The 15,632-nt window shown below is 46.0% G+C and overlaps 1 non-coding gene across 1 annotated transcript; it reads right to left on the bottom strand.

Annotated features, from left to right (window-relative positions):
- Positions 1 to 6,541: 6,541 nt before the first annotated feature.
- On the bottom strand, positions 6,542 to 6,613 carry trnat-cgu (transfer RNA threonine (anticodon CGU)). Its single transcript has one exon. It is a non-coding gene; the product is annotated as a tRNA-Thr (tRNA).
- Between the last annotated feature and the right edge of the window lie 9,019 nt (positions 6,614 to 15,632).

Raw genomic sequence — 15,632 nt, 5'->3', positions numbered from 1 at the left:
GAAATAAGCACGGTGATTTCAAGATGCGAACAACAACAAAAATCCCCGCACGAGCACTTCTTCAACACGAGGGAGGAGAAGTTGAGGAGGTGAAGGTGCGACGATAACAAGACGTTTACCTCCGAGTGACTCGGTGCATGAAAAGTTCATGGCAAGTTTTCAATCGGGGAGGAAAAGTTATGCAGTCTGGATTTACTGGCTGGAATAAGAATATGTTTTTAAAAAAGCGATGAATAGAAATTAGACAAATGTACTTTTTGAAGGATTTTGCAGTTTGAGCAGCTCCAGTGAACTGAAGCTGCTCATTCTGTCTCCAACATGATTTCACAACCGCAAATTAAACGAGTCTGAATCAAATCAAGACAGACTGAAGAAATCCTGATGTTGTCAGACAGGCAAATTACACTTCATTTATTTTATGAGCGTTGTGTCATTTCTAATGAACTGGAACAAAAAAACAAAAATACAGATTCAGCTTGTTCTTGGTTAAATTACAAAAATTTGCTTCACAGCATCGTGTCATTGTTTTCCATGCAAACAGGCGTCTCTGGACACTAAATCACCAGATTTGGTTTTTAATCTTCTTCCATCGACTGCTCTGATCCGTTTTGTGAGCTGCTCCGGGGACGAATTAATAAAGTTTTGTGACCAGCGACGACTGTGTCAGGTGATAATTCACCTTGTGAGTCTGTGTGTGTGTCCTGGAGACGACTTTTGTAGTGGGAACCGGCACAGAAGTCGTTTTTAATACTTTGAGTCTGTCTGTCGTCACAACAAGACATCGACTGATTGATGATTGATCTCATCACACTTGTTTTGTTGTTGAGATCAGAATTAAGGTCAGAAACTAAACACAGTTGCTGACTTTGTGCTCAATACACTTCCTTCATGCTGGAAAATCCTCATTTTGACACACTCGGACTTTAAAAAGTCATTTTTTTGTGTTTTATAATTTAGTGCTTGAAGAATAATTTGATCTTTTAAGAGCAATTTACATTTTTCTTTATCGTGCAACAATTGATCTTTTCTTTTTCGAGGTACAGACAGTTTTTTAGTCGTAACTTCTTAATTGAAATGCCTTTTATGATAAATAACCTGACAGCAGCCGCGCTCGCTCCTCTCTGTCTGCTCTCCATCGCTCAGCGACCGGTCTGGATCTTTTAGCTCTACAGCAGGGCGGCTGTAGCAGTGGGGTGAATCCAGTAAAGCGCAGCCAGTGTTTTGGTCGGAGGTTACGGTAAGGAGCTGTCCAGTTATAGCTCAGCAAACCAGAATAACATGCTGCCCAAATACCCCCTCACACACACACATAGAAAACACATGGTTAGCATCCTGAATAACAGCTATATACTTTCACGCAGGAACCAATGCAGCTTTTTTACTCGCCCATTTTGGGGAAACGGCAGCTGCGCCGTGGGCATCGCCACCACAGGGCGGTTGTTTGCAGAGACCGGTTTTAGGTCTTGTTTGTGTCCCGGTCGTCCCTCTGGGCCTCCGAGTGGAACAACTTCAGCTTCATCCTATTAGGGTTCAATCCCGCAAAGCCTGGTCAGAGGAGCTCGACGCTGCATCGCTTCAAAATAAAAACCGAGAGGAGAAATCAACCTTGAAGCGATTGGGTGGAGGCTCGCCTCAGTTTCTGGAGGTGAGGAAAGAAGAATCTGCGTTCATTTTTAGCGTCGTTGTCCTCAACTCGGTGACTTAACTGTTGCTCACAGTTGACGGTCAGACAAAGAATCTGTACAGGATTATTTTAAGCTTAAATTCACCAGCAAATTTCCGTCGCCCCGACTGTAAAACGGGCATTAATGCTCGGCTCTGTCCAGCGGGGGCATTTAAGGGTGCACATTTGTTTCAGTCCACACAGGCGACTTTGTTTGAACATCTTTATTCACACACACGCACATTTCTGTGAATCAGAAAACACGCACAGGCCTCTGAGTCCTCCCTCTGTTTTTTTACTTTTATAGATATAAATACACACCCAGTTAGTCTGCAGTAAACCGGCTTTTATTGGGATATAAAACGTTTTTCCATCAACACCACGCAACTGCTGCTGCTACTGCTGCACACAGGGGCATTTAGGAGGTTTATACTAAAATACCTCTCTGGCTCCAGAGGAATTTGTTCATCACAAATTCGCTTGAATCACAATCTTCTCATTGTTTTCCCCGACTCGCTCCCGTGTGCTTAAACTCTCCTGGAGCTCTCACCTCACTTTACCTGCACAGCTTACGTATTTAACCCCTCCGAGAAGCTGGAGGGAAAAGCACTGGAAAACAGAAGCTTGGCGAAGGATCGAGGGGTATCAAACAAGCAGCGGCATCGCTGAAGGCAAAGGTGCGGCGACACAAGTGGTGGATCAGGACTGCGCTATAAATAGATCCAATTATAACTCTGATTGCGAGAAGTGGATCACGTGGGAACACGCCCACTGCTCCCGACAGGCGGCTGTACGGAGGTTTTGGTCTTCCGAGAAACTGATCTACTGTAAGTCCTGACCTTTTTTATCCGTCAGAGGTTGTGTGGACCGGAGTCGGATCAGACACTGAGCCAGTAATAACAGTTGTTTCACGTCTTCTGTGGCTCTTTTACATGGTAGAAGAAAATATACACGATGATGTCTTTTGCATTTCTCACACAGGCTCACCTTAAAGGGATATTCCGGTGTAAACATGGTCTAACACACCGTGAAACTGTGTTAGACTCCCTCTCGAGAGATAAAGTTTGCAGACCGCAAGCTAATGTGGTGTTAGCATCCTCAGAAACGACCGCACGACAACAATACACTGCAGTAAATGAGTCCAAATATAAAACCGCCATCAAAAAGCCACAAATAATGCTCAGAACAGCACCAAACTTCAGCGACATTAGAAAGAGGGTCCCAGCACATATTTCGAGGCATCAAAGATTTGATATCATTGCCGGATTTGTCGGAATAAATCAACAAAACTCACCAACCGAGAAGCCTTCCTTGTTTTGGGGAAGCCCTGTGAGTCGATATCTATTAACTATATACACCGGAATATCCCTTTAACTCCACCTTTGTTTGTTCACACTGAACCAAGCAGTGTCGGTGTGTCATTTCATAAAACATGCCTGCGTCGTTGAACTAAAACAGCAGGTCATAACGTTGAGATCTGTGGGGTCTCCGCCGACTGTTAAATAAATCATTTGGATGCTGTTATATCGTGTTGCGATTGAGATGTTGACCCACAATGCACCGTGGACAGTGACAAATTACATAATTACATAATTGCATAATTGCCAGGAGTAAACAGAGGACCACTGTTACCGTCTTCCGGGTGAAAAGTTTACCGCCGTTTCGGTCGGAAGGGCTGACCGTCGTGCGTCGGCGCATGATTCCCGCCTTGAAAGGTCAGCGTGAAGGGAGCTATTGTGACATCCTCGGACTTATCTGCAGGCTCGGAAACTAAAAATCTATAACAAGATATCCTGCTAAACAAACAGAGACAGTTGAACCTTGTTTTCATGCACGTGCTGGCTTGGCTTGTCTGAGTTTGACCCGGTGCATCAACCCAGTCACCGGGGCCCTCCACATCCTCGTACTGCACCGACTAAAGTTTTATTCTCACCTCAACACGACGTCCTCAGTGTGGGCAGCGGCAGGCAGGTTCAGCCTGGATGTTGTTGTATGTTGTGTTACTAAAAAAAGAAGTTAATTAACATTTTAACAGTATCATTTTATCAAATGTACCTTTTGTCTTTGTTTTCTTCATCTGTCTTCTGTCCTCTTTATAATTATTTCTCTTTTGTGTTCCTCCACTTTTTCTTTCCTCTCCTCTTGTACCATCAGTAAGTTACTTAAGTTACTAGTTACAAGTTTTTAGTTACACAACCGTTTTTATATGTCCGCCCCCATCCGGTGAATAACATTTATCACCAAACAAAGATTTTTGATCATCTAAAAAGTGTGAATTTGAAAAAGTTTTCTTATTTCCTGAGAAAGATAAAGTCCTTGAAATCCTTCTTGAGGATTATTATCTAACAAGTTAATCATCCCAACACGTTTACTGTAACTGATAAGAATATTAATCAACATGTAATATAGTTTACCATTTCAACCACTTTAATACTCACATCTTTATGATGAAAAGCGTCACTCGTGTCGCTCTCCTCTTCATCTCCTCCTCGGCTGACACTGAGCATCTCGTGTCACTCTTTGTCACTCTCCGCTTCATTTTTCTCAAACTCAAAACCTCTCAAAACGGCGCCAACAAGTTTGTTTTGCTACCATCTTCCTGAATCAGGAAGCAGTAACATGGAATAGACCATTGCATGAGAACGGAGGGGGGGGGGGCAGTCTAAACAATCATGATAGATTAAGCATTTTTATGTATTTTTAAGCGCGCAAATAAGGACTGAAACAATAATAACTGCTTTAAATCAAAGACAACTTTATTAATCAGTTTTTATGAGACGTTTGGGGGCCCCTGGAAATCTCGGGGCTTCCCTGAATGACGACAATGTACCTACGAGGTGGTCGGCTGCACTTTGACGTAGATGGTCAATCCCGTGTGTGACGGAAAGTCAAATCAACGCAGCACGGTTTGACTTGACGCCAGTGGGAAAGTCCTAGTAGAGCATTAAGCAATCGCCGGTGAGGAGGATCCGATGAAAAGATGCACCAGGAACTACAAGTCAAGATATCTGAGCCTCTGCTCGAGAGTTTGTATCACTCTTTTATAAATCGAAGCGCAGAGCTAAAGCTGATATATGAAAAGTTAAATCCCTTAATTCTAAATCAGGATGATCTCATTTGCATTATATCTGTAGCCGTAATGCCCAGCCTGTAGCGGAGGAGGTGTCACCTCCCTCACACGGTGGATTAAACACTTCAGCGGTTACTTACTGTAATGTAATGACCTGCGGCCGGTCGGTCGTCACGAGCGCGTAATAACCGAAGAAGATCAGGAGGTCGCTGCAGAGATGCGTCCAAAAAAACACGCTGCCAACTGTTCAGTACTCAGCAAAGTGGGTGTTTGTCCATTTTCCATCACACATCTTTTTAAAAAAAGATAAAACCTCCATTCTTCACGCTTGAAGTTGCCGTTGATAAAAAGGGTCAGAGTTCACGACAACGGCCCTCCGATCTCACAGGCTAACGGCTAAAACTGGAGATTATCTTGTATTATCTTGAAGAGCTGTTTGGAGTCGACGGTGCGATAGTGTTACCGCTGGATTGTACATTTGGCACCATTAGTGAGGATCTGCAACATGAGTCACACAGTGAGTGAATCATGTTTTGCCATTTCGAGGGATTATCTAAGACCGGTGCGGGAAAATGTTGTTTCTCGCTTCTTTTCTCCCTTTTGTTTTCCTCCCTCCTTCGCTCCCCCTCCCGTTTTTTTCTTGATTGTTTCTTTGTTCCTCCCCTCTTTCTGTACTTCATATCATCTCTTCTTCACCCTCTCCTCCTCTTTCCTCCCTCCTTTCCCTCTCCCAAGTCCTCCTCCTCCTCCTCCCCTCCTCCTTCTGGATGGGCTCCGGAGATATTTTTTGCGGTGCCAGACAGACATAATAAAAAATAAAACCGGAGGGGTGGAAAAGGAAAATCTATTAAAGGGACTTATTCACATCTAATGTTGCAAATATTGCTTCTGGGATCCCTGAATAACATCGTTAGAATCCCGAGAACAAAAACACCAGCCAAAGACACAAAGTTTGGCAGGCGGGAAAAAACAAGAGGAGGCATTTTAACTGCAGAGGCTCATCCACAGTTAGAATAAGTCTGCTGTGTGCAATAAAAGGATACAAACAGCTGATTCCTGAGTGGTAAAGTGGACTCATTATGTGTCTGGTGGCAGTTTTTTTTTGTATTGACGCTGAAGAAGAGTTTGTCTTTCCACTTGAAATGTACTTATAATGAAATCCCAGCCTGCACACCTGTAAAGATTTGTGACTGCATCTAAACAGCGTGGGTTAGAGCGATGGCACCTTCCTTACCTGCTTTCATCGCCTCAGCTCCGACCACACCCATCCTCAAACTCTGCCTTTATTTCCATCTCAACCACACCACGCTGAACTTTCTCAGCTCCACCTCACATCGGTTTGTGTAAGCGGTGACAGAATCTGTCGACAGAGAGAGACAGACACATGGCGAGTCTCCAAAACCACATTTTGTCCTGATGAGAGACACACGGTGATGTAAGGTTAGAATCAGACTGCAGGCAAATCACGTTTGTTCCTCCGTCCGCAACGTTATACGCTGGTGAGTCTGCATCAGTCACTACGTACGCTGCCTTCCAACACGGTAGCTTCCAAAGCAACTTACAGTAATTTATATATATATTCATACACTGATGGCGGTGGCTGCCATGCGAGGTGCAAAGCAGCTCGTCAGGAGCAGTTTTTGGGGTTCAGTATCTTGCACAAGGATACTTCAACATGCAGACCAGGGGAATTGAACCAGCGACCTTCCGATAACAAAAACAGCTTTTGTTACAGTTCCACAGATGTAAAGTTTCATGATTGCCAGTCTGAATGCTCCTTTCACAAAGGTAACTTCTCCTCTCATGTTAGGCATGGATGGGGTTCGAACCCATGATCTTTGGTTTACGAGACCAACGCCTTACCACTTGGCCACCACGCCTTGGAGATCAAGCTCGGTCCTGAATCTGAATATGGCAGATTTACAGCAATGCTAGCAGCTCTGTCATACTGTACATCCTATAATTTATCCAGAGGCGGACTTGAGTGTGTGCACAAATCTGTCTGATGGTTGTTAAGACATTTTACCCAGAACCCCCCACACCTCCCCTGAGCCGCACCGTGAGCACGGCTAAAAATAGACGACACATTCTGATCACGGTGCCGTCTTCAATCTATTGTATTCCCTTTGTCACTCTGTGTCTTGTTTTTGTCATTTAGATTTCCTTATTAATACAGCGGCTGTTTGTGAGCTCGCCATCTGCACGCCTTTGTTGTCGTTGTTATTGTTGTCGTTTTATGATTTATTGAGTGGTGACATTTCAGCGTCATCTCCTGGGGGGTTTTCAGTCCCGGTTACATTGAATATCTTGTTTTTTGTTGCAGCCAGTGGTTGTTATATATGGATCCATGTCTGATTTGACCGTACAGTACAGTGTGTGCAGCCTGCGCGCTCTTTGTATTCTCCCGGCTGTGCGAAGGCGGTGACGGTGCGCGCGGTGGCCGCCGAGGTGACTGGATTTTTTAATTTGTCTCGCTCAGCCTGGTGTCTGGCAGCGTGTGTTAATCGCCTCGACGCCACTCTAATGGTTTAACAATAATAACGGACCTGTTTAATAGAAATGAATTACCGTCATTATACAGCGAGGGCCCTGCCAATCCCAGAGACTCTGGGCACCGACTCAGCCGGAGGGGGGTAAAGCAGCACAAAGCCGGAGCTCACTTCTCACTTCTCACTTCTCGGCTCTGCAGCGAGGTGATAAGTGAGGCTGTCAGAAGACGGAGAGACCTGCCGCCAAAGACAGGCAGCTGTCAGGACTGAAACATGTAACTGTACGCTGCCGTAATCACAAATGCACCTTTTTTTTTTTCTTGAACAGGCAAAAGAAGAATCGATCTCTACGGAGTCAGCTCGGCACCACAAGGAGAGTTTGAGTTCACAGCAGGGCGTTAAGTCAACATCGCAAACAAACAAAACAGCATTAGAGATTCATTTAAATGTTCTGTATCAGAAAGTCGCTTTTATTGCATGAACCCTGGTAACTTAAAGGTCTATTATGTAGGATTTAGGGAGACGAGGGGCGTCCAGTTGGTTGCAATCTGCACAGGGCTTCTGATTTCAGTAAATCTAACTATGGATGTGCAAAAAAAAAAGAAATACGAGCAGAAATGTGGCTTTTCAGCAAGAACACGGAGGTCAAAAATAATTTAAAGCACTTAATTCTTTCCACTTTCTGCAGGTAAATGAGTCCGACAGCAGCGCGCTGCCTTCGTACGGATGGTTAACAATGACTGGAAGTGCTCCAGCTCTTTTCCTCCAACAATCAGCGAGCAGGCTCTCGTATGCCCGCCTGTTTATAGCGTGCCGCCCGGCCAAGGAGGCATTGTTTTATTGTTGCTTTACACAATGTGAGTTGTTAAGCCTGAAAATGAACTCACTTTGTGTCAACAGCATCTGGTCTTGGTTCACTTTCTGAAAATTGCCTCTAATGGGGAAGAATGTGTCTACCAGTCGCTACCGAGTATCGCCGAAGAGCTTATAGTGTGTCTGCAGAGAAGCGTCTCTTTAAAACAGATGTATATATGTAAATGGAGACGAACCAGTTTCAACTCCTCGTGTTTAAATAAAAGCCGATTGTGTTCGTGGTTGTTCTGTTTTCATTTGTTGACGTCTCACTCTGTAATAAAACTCTTCACGTCCACCATCCCGCAGTATTTCCACTTTTTATAAAACAAGAGGATCAGCTTTCATATCTTTCATGCATTTATCATCTTCGATAAACTAAGATGATCTCAGCTGTGATGTGTTGTCACACTGCCGCCGCATCTCAGAGATAAAGTCCCGTCTCTCTCTGCTGCAAGTCTGAGCCTCGTCTGATCTCATCCCGTTCTATATGTGAGCAGGATCCTATGCAGCCTCTTTAGGTAACAGGGTTGACTGACTTTATTTGTGTCATCTCTCAGGTATGTATCTAGGTTGTCGGAACAGGTTTGCGCTCTGCTGCTCCTCTCTGCTCAGCTGCTGGAGATTAATGAGCTGTCAGCGGCGAGGGAGGCATTAAAGGCAGCCTTCCCCTGGTCAGAAAAGATAATTACTGTTGATCACTAGTGCTGTAAGAGTAATAAGTGTCAGCCTGCGTCTCTGCTCATCCATCTCTGCCTACCTGACTGCCAGCCTGCTACTGTTTCTCCCCACTTGTTTAGCCGTCTGCCATGTCGAGGGGCATGCGGGGATGTTACTGGATCTGCCTTATTAAAATACATCATGTATGGTGATGCATAACACAACTAGGATGAGGACACTGGAGTACGAGTACAAAAACCCCTCCACTGTTAGAGGGAACGGGATGTTACGGTGTTCATTTGTGAATACAGAGATGCAAGTATGAGAATTACAAGTGCAGACTTTGGCTCAGGTGCAGACTCAGGTGCAGACTCAGGCTCAGGTTAGGCTTCAGGTGCAGACTCAGGCTCAGGTTAGGCCTCAGGTGCAGACTCGGGCTCGGGTTAGGCTTCAGGTGAAGACTCAGGCTCAGGTTAGGCTTCAGGTGTAGACTCGGGCTCAGGTTAGGCTTCAGGTGTAGACTCAGGCTCAGGTTAGGCCTCAGGTGCAGACTCAGGTGCAGACTCGGTCTCAGGTTAGGCCTCAGGTGCAGACTCGGGCTCAGGTTAGGCTTCAGGTGTAGACCCGGGCTCGGGTTAGGCTTCAGGTGAAGACTCAGGCTCAGGTTAGGCTTCAGGTGTAGACTCGGGCTCAGGTTAGGCTTCAGGTGTAGACTCGGGCTCAGGTTAGGCTTTAGGTGCAGACTCAGGCTCAGGTTAGGCTTCAGGTGTAGACTCGGGCTCAGGCTCAGGTTAGGCCTCAGGTGTAGACTCGGGCTCAGGTTAGGCTTCAGGTGTAGACTCAGGCTCAGGTTAGGCTTCAGGTGTAGACTCGGGCTCAGGTTAGGCTTCAGGTGTAGACTCGGGCTCAGGCTCAGGTTAGGCTTTAGGTGCAGACTCAGGCTCAGGTTAGGCTTCAGGTGTAGACTCGGGCTCAGGCTCAGGTTAGGCTTCAGGTGCAGACTCAGGCTCAGGTTAGGCTTCAGGTGTAGACTCGGGCTCAGGTTAGGCTTCAGGTGTAGACTCGGGCTCAGGTTAGGCTTCAGGTGCAGACTCAGGCTCAGGTTAGGCTTCAGGTGTAGACTCGGGCTCAGGTTAGGCTTCAGGTGTAGACTCAGGCTCAGGTTAGGCTTCAGGTGTAGACTCAGGCTCAGGTTAGGCTTCAGGTGCAGACTCGGGCTCGGGTTAGGCTTCAGGTGTAGACTCAGGCTCAGGCTCGGGTTAGGCTTCAGGTGCAGACTCAGTCTCAGGTTAGGCTTCAGGTGTAGACTCAGGCTCAGGTTAGGCTTCAGGTGTAGACTCAGGCTCAGGCTCGGGTTAGGCTTCAGGTGTAGACTCGGGCTCGGGTTAGGCTTCAGGTGCAGACTCAGGCTCAGGTTAGGCTTCAGGTGCAGGCTGGGGTTCAGACTAAGCTTAGTTGAGGCTCATATGAAGACAGGTTCAGGTCCACACAGAATCAGAATGACAGATGAGACTCAAATGAAGACGTAGATTCAGGCTGCGGCTCTGGTAAGATCATATTCAGGCAGGTTAAGGCTTAAGTTCAAATGGAGAGGGAGACTCAGAATCAGGCTTGTGAACAGATGAAGAGGCAGTATTTAAAAAAGAAGTGGGTTTAGAGGTGGCCACAGGCAGTAACAAATCAAATCAGGCAAACACATCCAAAGGAATGATAGGAAATGAGTTTACAACGCACAATAACATCTCCAGTCTGCGAAAGCTCTTGTGTTTTGTAACCCGGTTATATAATAAGTTTGTCTGCGCTGCACCTCTGCCGTTTATCAAAGCTGAGTTTGCACGAAAGCTACAGAGAATCTGTCTCTGCTGAAGAGTTTACACCTTCAGGAAGCTTTCAGTCACTCACACTTCGCTCACCGTCTGAAGCTTCTCAGGAGAAAAACACGTTTCTGCAACACGAGTGCTGCATTTTATCTGATGTAGAATAAAGAGCCGCGTTCATCACTGATCCGTACTGTAAACTGCACGGCGACACCGGCTGCAGATAAATCAGTTGCTTACTGAACGTCATCTTTAGGACTGAAGCTTCATCTGTTCCCGTCCCCGAAGCGTTCAGGCCTTTTGTTTGACGGTCAATGAACGCCGTCCTAGTTTGAGCTGCGGCTTTAAAAGGCTTTTTCCTCTCAGTCTTTTCATGTCTTTTCCTCTCAGGTAACGTCAGCATGTTTCCCGTTCGGCTCAGAAATATGAATGTAACAAGTACAAGAGAAAAAAAAAAAGAAAAACAGTGAAAGAGCTCATGTGGGAGCTGTCATGTATTCACTCTCTGAACAATTGAAATGTCAAGCCTGCACGTCAAAATGTGAAGTGATAAAAACTGCGTTTGAAAACACGAGTTTAGAGTTTGTTTCCTTGAGCTCGTGTGAGTCTCTCAGTACGTAATGCAAAATCTTTTTATCCGTGCGAATCTCTCTCATCTCCACTCGTGCTTCGGCTTCGTCTTCCTCCAGCCTCCCCGCACATACAGGATCTTTACATTCACCTCTGCTGCATTTGAGCTGCTACTTTCCATATATTAGCGCCGTATGAATCACAGCACTGACAGTGAAAAGGCCTCAGAGTAATGACGTCTCTTCATGTGGCTTCTTCACAGTCGGCCCCTGCTGCACATACAGATGCAATTACCTCCAGGATGACACACTTTTCATGTGGCGCGAACCTCCCCCGGATTGATTTACTCCACCGCTCTGTTGGACTGTTTGGGTGTTCGGGAATAAACCGTGTAGGCCTGTACATGCTGCTTCCTATACAGACGGATGAAACCCTCATCATTCAGGGTCTCTGTGCACTTTGAGCAGAAAAAAAGGGAACTCTAAGTCTTTTCTAGCACCTCAGAAATGTAGTTTTTGAGTCAGAAAGAGCTGAAGGAAAAGAGATGAAAAGAAAGAAATGTTGCGTTTCCTTTTCGGGGTTCGAATGTGAATCAACACAATCTCACGGCACGTCGTTAAAATCACACCAATCGAAGCCTTTTGCGTGTCGTTTAACATTTTCCGCATTTTATGATCTTTTCATCTGCAGGAGGGGAGGAAGTCAGGTGACCTCATCGCCATGGTAACAATTATAAACACCTGGCTATGTGGTGAAATGGTCACAGTTTGGCAACAAAGCTAATTGGTTGGGTTTAGATCACAGGGAGGCTTGAAATAACTTTACTTGAGTTACATACATGACGTTGCGTACCTGATATTAAAGTTAAATACTTCCCCTAAAATATGGACTTCATCGCTCGATGAGTCTTGAACATTTGGACCTAAAACAACACGTGACAAACTCAATGCAGACACATTAAATTACACTCAAAAGGCAAAATAATGCCTTGACAACATGCTAAATGATTTCTACATCATTTGGTGTGACCAGGCTGACTCGTTACTCTCATTATATTGACATGAACAGCTACCTGACAGCTGGAAAAACAAAATAATACAGGTGAGGTCTCTCTTAAGCCGTCACACCCTGACTGGCTGTGAGGAGAATCCAGGAACCAGTCTCCAAAATCTGCAACAGGTGATCTGAATCCACTGCAATCAGCCCAGAAAACTCAGCTCAAACAAGAAACGACAGCAGGTCCTACATAATGTGATTGCCACAAACTCACACACCTTCTTCCCGTTCATATTTCAGCACAGTCTTCCCAGTCTGCCACGTATCACCGACAGCGAATTGCATCAAACCTCCTCTGTGCAGCTGTAACGAGGTGGGAAGCGTCCGTGTTTACACTGAAGCTTCCCATCAAGATTTCTGCTCAGGGTCTTAAGTGGACAGCAGTTGAAATGACGGCGATCGAGAGGCGTCTGCACGTTCCAATATGAGATCCAGGGACACTCGTTTTATCGCTTCCCTCCCTCTGTGACCTCACGGTCTTTCTCTTGAGCAGCAGGTCATCAGTTCAACACATGCCTCTGAAATTGGCTGCTGCCGCCGTGCTGCATTATTAACTTTGCGGTTGGAAGCAATATGCCTTCCTCGCCAGGAGAAGCCGTGGCTGTCTGGGAGATCCTCAGCTGCAGGAGTCGTATGCAAACATTAGTTAATTAAGGATGGCAGAGAAAGTGCAGAGTAATTAGTCACTGTGAGGGTGTGAGGGAGGCGAACATGCAGCTACACCTCCAGGCCGACGAGGACGGGGGAAGATCTGAGGCTGCAGGGCTCCAGGAAGACACGGTTCCTCCAGAGCAATATTTGCTCCATATCGTTTGTCTTCCATAAACGCCAATATATGCTGAATGAATTAAACATTTTCCCCTCCCCTCACTTCTTTGTTTTGGCAATTAAATTAGTTTGAACCCTGAAAAATGGGGACTAATTACCAACCCTTGATAATCTGAGCGCAGAATCAAAGAGCGTCGTGTTTGTGCAGCGGTTCGATTGATTTCTGACGACCTCGAGGCTCCTGAGCGACCTCAGAAGTTTGAAGTCAATAACAGTTCACCGGTGGAACCAGATATTTGAAGAACCGCCGACACCACTGCTGCTGCTGCTGCTGCTGCTGCAGGCCCACATGCATGTGCAGGCAACATATTTGGCCTCTAGAAATACTCCCAGAGAAATTAGCAGTCGCGGGCGTTGCAGCCAGCAGACATGAGTATGCGTGGCTCACAGGGTGTAGTCTGGGTGTGGATATTAGTGGCGGAGACGCACAGTTTCACTCTGCCTCTGTAATGGTAAATTATTCGGGGTTAAAAAAAGCAACAGCCGCTGCCGAAGGACATGGCGCCCCATCGTTTTCAAGCGCAACAAGCACGGACATGTGAAATATGTAATTACTAATGTCAACTCTCTTAACAGCCAGCGTTTGTATTTTAAGTGTTTTCTGACTAATGTGGGTCTGATTGGTGCTCAGAGAGAGAGTGTAAAGGGGTTCTGGGGGATGCCAGGATTTACAGCCGCAATTAAAATATGAGATCAGCGATGGGATTTGTTCACCTGGAAGATGATGAGCCGACACCCTCGTCCTCGTTCGTCTCCACATTCCAACCTGTTTAAGAAGACGAGATACTGTTAAATCTGATGCAGTGTAACCAGACATCCACCCACGTCCAGCACGATCGACTGCACACACAAACCCGTTAACGCCGCTCTGTACGGAAAGGGTTTTATTTTTAATTCCTGGATCGATTACATAAGCAGAACTGATCCACTAAAACCTGGATGAGGATTCTTTTTTTATAGCAAAAAATGCAGTTTTTGTGCCAAATATGCAAACAGATACATCATGCATACAGATAAAAGTGCTCTGTGTGTGTGTGTGTCATTTGTAATAATGGGAAAATTAGATCTGCTTACTGTAACAGAAAGAAAACGAAGATGAGTTTGTTGAATTGCAGCCTGCGAGACTCTGAAACATTTGATCCAGCTTTACTCAAAATAACGTGATCAATACTTTCAATAACCTACATCTAATACACACATTAGCCAGTGCTCAGTGTGGTGGTCAAGGAATTTAAGGTTAAACGCCATTTTGAGATGCATCACAGACTTCTAAAGCTCAAAGCGGGCGGTACCAGCCGTCCTGGCAGTACCTGACTCTGGTCTTAACACAAACGGACAGAGAGGACGAGCGTGGGTGGCGCTGAGGCAAGTCCAATCAAGTCCGGTTCCCGAAACGTGTCCACCTCGAGGGAAACCAACGAGCTCGCTGTCTGCACTAAGAAAAACAGGCAATTTAACCGTTCCTCATTTGCATGACTTATACAACACTGGATTTAACTGGATTAATTCGCCCTGGACAGCCAGGTGATCTTACTGTACATTAGCATTTAGCTAGCGAGCAACAGCAGACAACGAGGGTGGTTGTGTGTGTGTGTTTGTGTTCAGTTGAGACTCTGACTACAGTCAGCACTCACCGGAGTCTCTCAACTTTCTGCTTCCCTCCTCTGTCTCTTCTCTGTACTTTGTGCTTGAAACGATGAAACCACGTGCAAGAAATACAAACTGCAGCCGCGGTCGCACACGTGAGGGTTTCGCTTTAAAGAGGATTTAGTCACTGAATACTTCGAGGTCAAGACTCTTCGCCTTTCAAAACACAAATATTTCTACCTGAAGGAGAAGGTCAGCAAACATGAGACATCAGTCGGTGCTTATTAAGGAAATTACTCCTCTAAACTAAACTGAAGTCAGCACAACTAAACTCGGGTGCACGGGGAGTCTTGGAAAACGCCGCTGCTCCGGGTGCAGAAAGCCCATCAGAGGTTACCTCGCTTCACTGCTCCGTTAATTATTTCTCACCGCTGGTATTTCACACTTGCCGGGGGATGTCGGCGCAGGCCCGGCAGCCAGCAGCTGAGCCGGGCGGATGATTGATATCTGTGGTTATTTCGCTCTGTCCCCTCGCCCGAAGGCGTGGCCACACAATGAGCTTCTTCTTCTTCTGCTGTCTCCCACGTGTGTTGCTGCAATTCTTCTCTTGGCACACCTTGAATGCTGGGAGGGAAGGTGGATTGATGTGTGTTTGAGTGTGTGCTTGCATTATTCAGAGCCACACACACACACACACACACAAACACTGCAGGTGACCCAGCTGACACACACACTCACCGTGTTATTGATTTTACCTCTTAAGTCCACTTCGGTGGTGAATAGAGGTGAAGAAGAGGAGGCTGGTTAAACAACAATTATTAACGCTGCAGCCAAAATGTGGTCTCAGCACACTGGCTCCAGCCCAACACGTGGCGCTCGGCCAACATTCGGATCATGTTCTTGGTGTTTTGTCTCGTATGAAGCTGACAAGCGGCGGCCCTGCAGGGGAAGTGTACGTACTTGTATGCAAAGGAAACAGAGACTGTGATAAGAACCTGTGAGATTTGTTGTTGTAGCGGTTTGTTGATGAATTCTGCGGT

This window comes from Sparus aurata, chromosome 16, assembly GCF_900880675.1.
Source record: "Sparus aurata chromosome 16, fSpaAur1.1, whole genome shotgun sequence".
Taxonomy (NCBI): Eukaryota; Metazoa; Chordata; class Actinopteri; order Spariformes; family Sparidae; genus Sparus; species Sparus aurata.
The sequence above is the reverse complement of the archived record's forward strand: the minus strand, read 5'-3'. Positions and strand labels throughout refer to the sequence as shown.